The sequence below is a fragment of the Ammodytes marinus genome (genome assembly GCF_949987685.1).
Source record: "Ammodytes marinus genome assembly, chromosome: 1".
NCBI classification, from domain to species: domain Eukaryota; kingdom Metazoa; phylum Chordata; class Actinopteri; order Uranoscopiformes; family Ammodytidae; genus Ammodytes; species Ammodytes marinus.
In genome coordinates this window covers 31420238-31426237 of record NC_137230.1, presented here as the reverse complement: position 1 = coordinate 31426237, position 6000 = coordinate 31420238, and the positions used below count along the sequence as shown (strand labels likewise).

General features: G+C 39.5%; 1 protein-coding gene across 1 annotated transcript in view; it reads left to right on the top strand.

Moving 5' to 3' along the window:
- Positions 1-869: 869 nt before the first annotated feature.
- tspan4a (tetraspanin 4a) overlaps positions 870-6000 on the top strand; it is a gene marked incomplete at its 5' end in the record, with an annotated part of 119093 nt that continues 113962 nt past the window's right edge. Inside the window, one exon of the mRNA XM_080041679.1 lies at positions 870-965. The remainder of the gene's footprint in view (positions 966-6000) is intronic.

Sequence of the window (6000 nt, the reverse complement as noted above, 5' to 3'; positions counted from 1 at the left end):
GTTTAGGTCATATCTCCATGACAACACTGAGGGGGGTGAATTTTTTTGGACCAAAATGTATTGCCGCGATTTCTTGAGTGACAGCGCTCCGCCCGTTGTCCCTCACTTTGCCTCGGAGGTATACGTCAGCTATCTCCCTCCCCCCGACGTGAGGCGGAGTAAAAATCTCACAAGATAGCTACGCGCACAAACCAGGATTATTGGATGCCATGTGAATAACTGAGGTCAGCCCGGATGCTACATCCATATTATTTACTATCTATGGTGGTGATGTAGGGAGGAGCGAGGGGACTGCTAACTGCAGTAACTGACAGGAAGTTAGCTAAAATAACCATTCCGCTTACAGCACCTTTAAGAGCTTCAGTTGGCCACAATTCAGCTACCTAATTATTTTTTGTGGAGATAACTTATCATACATATATAATGAAAATGTATCCTTCATATGTATAAAAACTAAACATTTTGTTTCATACTTACAATTTGAAACAATAACAGTAGTTGGCCCAGCTTTCTTTTACTTTTTGAATTCTTAGTATGTGGAACTGTTGTATTAGGCCTACATATGAATGATACGTTAACTCTCAACAATAATAATCAATTGGCTCAAATTGGCAGTTTTCCTTGGAACTTAAAGAGGTTTAGTTGGCCTCAACACTGCCTTAACATTTTTAGTTTTCTTGGCTTTTTCCTTTTACAGTGAAGCTTTACAAAGGATGATTATTGATGGTAAGGGCTGTAGTTTTTTCTTGCCACTAGATGTCGCCATTTCGCTGCTCAGTGGACCATTGACAGTCACATGTGCATCTATGGAGAGAGAGAGAGAGAGAGAGAGAGAGAGAGAGAGAGAGAGAGAGAGAGAGAGAGAGAGAGGCATGGAAAGGGAGCAACTTGGGAAGTTTTGTCATACACTGTAGGAAGAAGAAGTGACGGCCGGGAGAGAGAGTAGATTGTGAGATAAGTGAATGGTAAGTCATTTTATACATTACTTACTATTCTAATAAGACGAAAAAGCTCTTGTTTACCCTCTTTGCGCCTTCTTATCCTCTCTCCTTAATTCTATATTCTAGTAGCTCCTACACAGATGCCAGTGCCCTTGTGTTAGGGATTTAACTTTGATAAATTGGGAGCTCCTGGGTGCTGAGCTTGTCTAATTAGAAGGGATAAACTATATATCCTGGTTCCATTTGTCTTGTGTGAATTGGTTAATGGTTGCTTCACTGGGTTTACTTACGGCTGGGATTATATTAATCATACTTGAGTTTACTGTTCACCACAAGTATGGATTGCTTACGAAACCACTCTTTAACACTGGCAGAGTATGTTTTTATATTTAGCTTGTAAGTTGCTGTCCATTTATACAATGAGTTTGTTTTCATCAGTGGTTGTGGAAATGGGGTGATGTTGGGTGAGAATAGAGCTCACTGATTGGCTGAGAGATGGAATTTTGGACCTGGACCTCGATGAAAGACAGAAATAACCTTGTGGAGAAGAACAACATTTCAGAATACCAACCATTCCTCCAGCGATTCCCTCCCTTTAGTGTTTTTTTTCCTTCTTTTTTTCTGGATGGGGTTAACAGGAACTTAAGGCCTCACAGGCTTCTCAAAGCCAAGACTTGCTGGCAGACTGCGGAGGAATTCATTGCCATACAATGTGCCCTTATGCTAGGTTAGCGGAGGTCTTAAGTCGTCCTTTATATTACATGTGGCACATTAAAAATTAATATCAACTTTCCTGAAGGCAGCAAGGCCGTAACAAAGGGATATCTATCCTAAAAACAGATCAAGGCGTCACACTGCATAGCAGGTGAGTAGGGTAACATTTTCGCTTTTACCTCACCTTGGAGTTTATAAATAAAAAAATATTATCTGCACGTCTTAAAAATGCAATCCTTCTGTAATAACCTTCAGTATATAGTGCTGAGCATTATTATGGAAAGTTTAGATGTTGTGCAGTAAGTGCATTAGAAATTGAGATTTTCAGTTTAGAATATTGAAAATAACCTGTTGAGATATTGGCCAAGATGGTTGCATAGGAGAAATATACAAATGTAAACAGACAAGTTTTAGTAAAATAAACACCAAAATGGTCTGGGTCCGCGGTATATTTGTGGGTTTTCTCAGACAGATTTTTGGCTGTCCAATCAGCGAACAGAGGGAGCGGCTGAGAACAATGATGTTGAGGTTGTGCGCCAGTTTCAGTTGTTGTCAGAAGAAGACCAAGAAGACCATGGAGAAGAAGGATGCGAGAGAAGCTATTCGGTCTGATGTGGCAACGCTGCAGAATGTCGAGAAATTAAAGCCGGAGCTAGAACAAGCTTTGCTGAGTTTTGTTGGTGGCCATGATGTTGTGGCGCTTCTCCCCATATAGACATTAAAGAATATAAGAATCTGATAATTATACTTTGTTAATGAAACAATGAAGTATTAAGTAGTTTATCAATTACAAACAAAGCAATTGCTGGTTGAAGCTTCTTAAATAGGAGGACTTGCCTTTTCCCTTTCTTCTCAAAATGTATTCTTTTATTATTATAGTGTGTTATAGTGATATGAACAATCATTTACCCACTAGGGATTTTTGGTCAAACAAAAATAAGCTTGACGACATTTAGTATTGGGTTCAGTCGTGACTAGTCAATAGTATAATGACATTGATGAAAAAAACAATATGTGTCAGAAATATCAGTAGAAGAGTAGCACTTAGGGCTGGTTCTGATCTGGAAGATTGGTTTGGAACAATGCTACAAATGATTGACATTCCCACTTTGACATTTCCCAACTCCCACACCATTGATAATCGATATCAATCAATAGATGAATCATTGATGTAAGTTATTGTCGGCAGCAGCTTGGGGAATGTGGCAAACAAACAAAGATAGGCTGCGGAACCCTTAGGCAAAATATGTGTAGATTACATCACTGAATAACTGCCGAACTGTACCGAATCAAACTGCATCAAACAATTGAAACTGACGAATAAGGCAATGATTTAAAGTCATATAAACGTGTCTCATAAGTCATATTTACAACATGAAGTATCCCATGGCGGAAGAAGCGATGAGATTTTTTGCTAAAATGAAAGCAATTATTTTGGCAGCCATAGCAAAAATTTAAAAGCTTCAAATGGCGTTAAACGATGCATCACAATCCTTCTCAACCTTACAAGATTGAGAAGTGCAAGTCTTAAATTTGTGACTGGTGATATTCCCCCCTTTCATGCTATGTTGACACATTTTATGTACACATGTATGTAGATTAATTGATTCAGAACATGTAATTGTAATGGCCTTAACTGATCCAAGATGAAACACACTGACTCAAACTGCATAAAACAATTTTAAGGCCCTTATTTTCCTGTCATAAACAAGCACAGTAGCTCATGTTCTATATATAACCTAAAGGCTAGTCTCAGGCATTCTGCTGCAGTCTCCAGCTCACACAGTGACTGTCAGACTGCATGGGCACATTGCAGGATGTGCACACAGAGGGACATGTAAAGAGGAAGAGGCAGCTTCTCTTCCTCTTGTCCTCCCACATCTCATCAGCTCCACCAGGGATGAACTGATGGACTGAGTGCTGCGGACAGTTGGCAGCTGCACACTGTTAACATTTAGCCTGGGAACTCCGGCCAAGACCAAAGCTGCTGCTGAGGTTTTACACCTGACTCTTACATTTCTCCCAATGCTGTTTTAAAGGTATAGTGTGTAACTTCTCCATATAAATGAATGTTGGATACATTCAGGCCATTGTCCTAACGAGTTGACACAAAGTAGATGCAGCCTATCAGCTCCACATAACTCTCTCTCTCTGCACTTCTCAGCGTTTACAAATTGGTGTTGAGCTCGGAAAAATACCAAGAAGCGCCAACGAAATGTTTCAGATGCTGACTCTACTGCTTAGAAAAAACCTGGACGTACAGCAAAAGGAATACAATTCATGCGCGATCACGAAGGCTTACCTCATGTAGTTGCTCCAACAGTGTTGTTGTAATTACTCAGAATTACTCATTGGGGCAACAGAAGTTACGCACTATAGCTTTAGGTGCAATATAAATGAACAGCATCCAGCTATTTAGAGGGAGGCACTGAAAACACGTTGAGGAGAGGAGAGGAGTTGTCGAGTGTTTACTTTTAATTGCAGTAGCTGGGGTTGTTTGTTCAACTATATGGCTCTGTGGCTGACTCCCGGGCTTCTCTAGGTGTGGTGACTTTCTGGATAATTGCCCTGAACACTGACTCTACTGACTGAAGGGGATATAACAAGGCTGCATTGTACTGCTGACTGTAGGGGAGTGTGTGTGTGTGTGTGTGTGTGTGTGTGTGTGCCTGTGTACTTGTACAACTATTTTTGTGAGAACCAATTTGAGTTTCAGAACTTAGGAGTGAGGACATGCCTTTATAGGGTATTTGAGGGTTAAGACTAAGTTTCAAGGATCAGGTTAGAATTAGGTTTAGGTAAGGTCATTTAGTTTGGATGGTTAGGGTAAGGGGCTAGGTAACGCATTATTTCGATAAATGTCCTCACAAGTATACTGTAGCCGTACGTGTGTCTGTGTGTGTGTGTGTGTGTGTGTGTGTGTGTGTGTGTAAGTGTGTGTATCTTTACTCGAGCTATTTTTTTCATATTTCATTGGTATTTTTTTTCTTTTGCCAGATCTTCAGCCAGTTCTGCACCACTTTGTTCCTTAAATATATTTTATTCCTTTATGCAGTTTTCAGCCTCATCTTCTCATGTTCTCGTAGCCCACTTTTATTCAGTATTGCCAGAAGAAGAAAGAGCTTTTGAATATAGGTGAGCGTATGCAAATGTTTTTTTTACTTTAATATATTTTTCTGATCTCTACCCCTGCCTTGTTAGATAGAATTGCATTAGCATAAGAATGTAAAACATTCAGTATCTTATGGGAAATCAGGATTGAGGTGAAATAAGGTGATACAGGCTGGATGTTTGGATCACTCCTCTTTTGTTAACAAAATAACAATAGTGTTATCTTGAAGCAGTAGTTTGACATTTTGGGAAAAAAAACGTATTGGATTGTTCCCCCTGCTAGTTAGATAAGGAGGCAGATACCAATCTCAAATCGCCCATAAAAGCTTAGCACGAAGACTGGAAACAGAACCCACTCACAGGCGCCTCTAAAGCTGTTAATTAACACATGATATGATTAAGACAGACAAGTTTAAAACCCCATTAAGATCCCCCGTCCATTCCTATGGACATAACTATTCCAGGATAGTTAGACAGAGGAGAGGCAGTGAATTTGAGTGGTTGAAATGAGATATTCCAAAATTATACCCAAAACAAAAATCTTGTGGAACATAAACAATTTCGATATTAAGCCAATAAATTGAATAGATATAAATAATAATAGAATTATAGAAAAAAAGAGACTGCACTGACCCGCTGTTTTTAATCAGTAATACTATTTATTTACCTCAAAATAATAAATATGTACATGCAATGTGCTTGAGAGCATCACTTTATTTTAGGCATATTCATTGATAAATTAAACAAATATATTTCAATTTAATTTCAAAGAAGACAGAGATTTTAGTATTGGGCGGTTTCTCGTCTGAAGCCATTCATTCCAATGGACCGAAAAAAATAACAAACAATGTAATTGATCTATTTTCTTCTTGCTTATGATCTATGTGAGCATTTTATTTTCTGTGTGTGGATCCCAATTGGATTCTGAACGGGTTTAAGATGCTGCCCTCAACAACAAGAACGGTCACAGAAGGCAAACTGTGCTTGACGTCCATTGCCAAAGCAACACTATTTGTTCACCTAACTGCACACACTTGATGTCAGTCAAACAAGTTGCTTGTTGTATTTTTCCGCCTGTCTTCTCATGATGTGAGGCTTGGGCCCGGGCTCTAACATGTTGAAGGGTCTATTTTGTTCCCTCTGTTGCTCCTGCTCGAGAGCGCTGCTGAGATGTTAGTGCTGGGCCAAAACCACAAGCCAAAACCACACACTCTTTCACTACGGCTGACTCCCA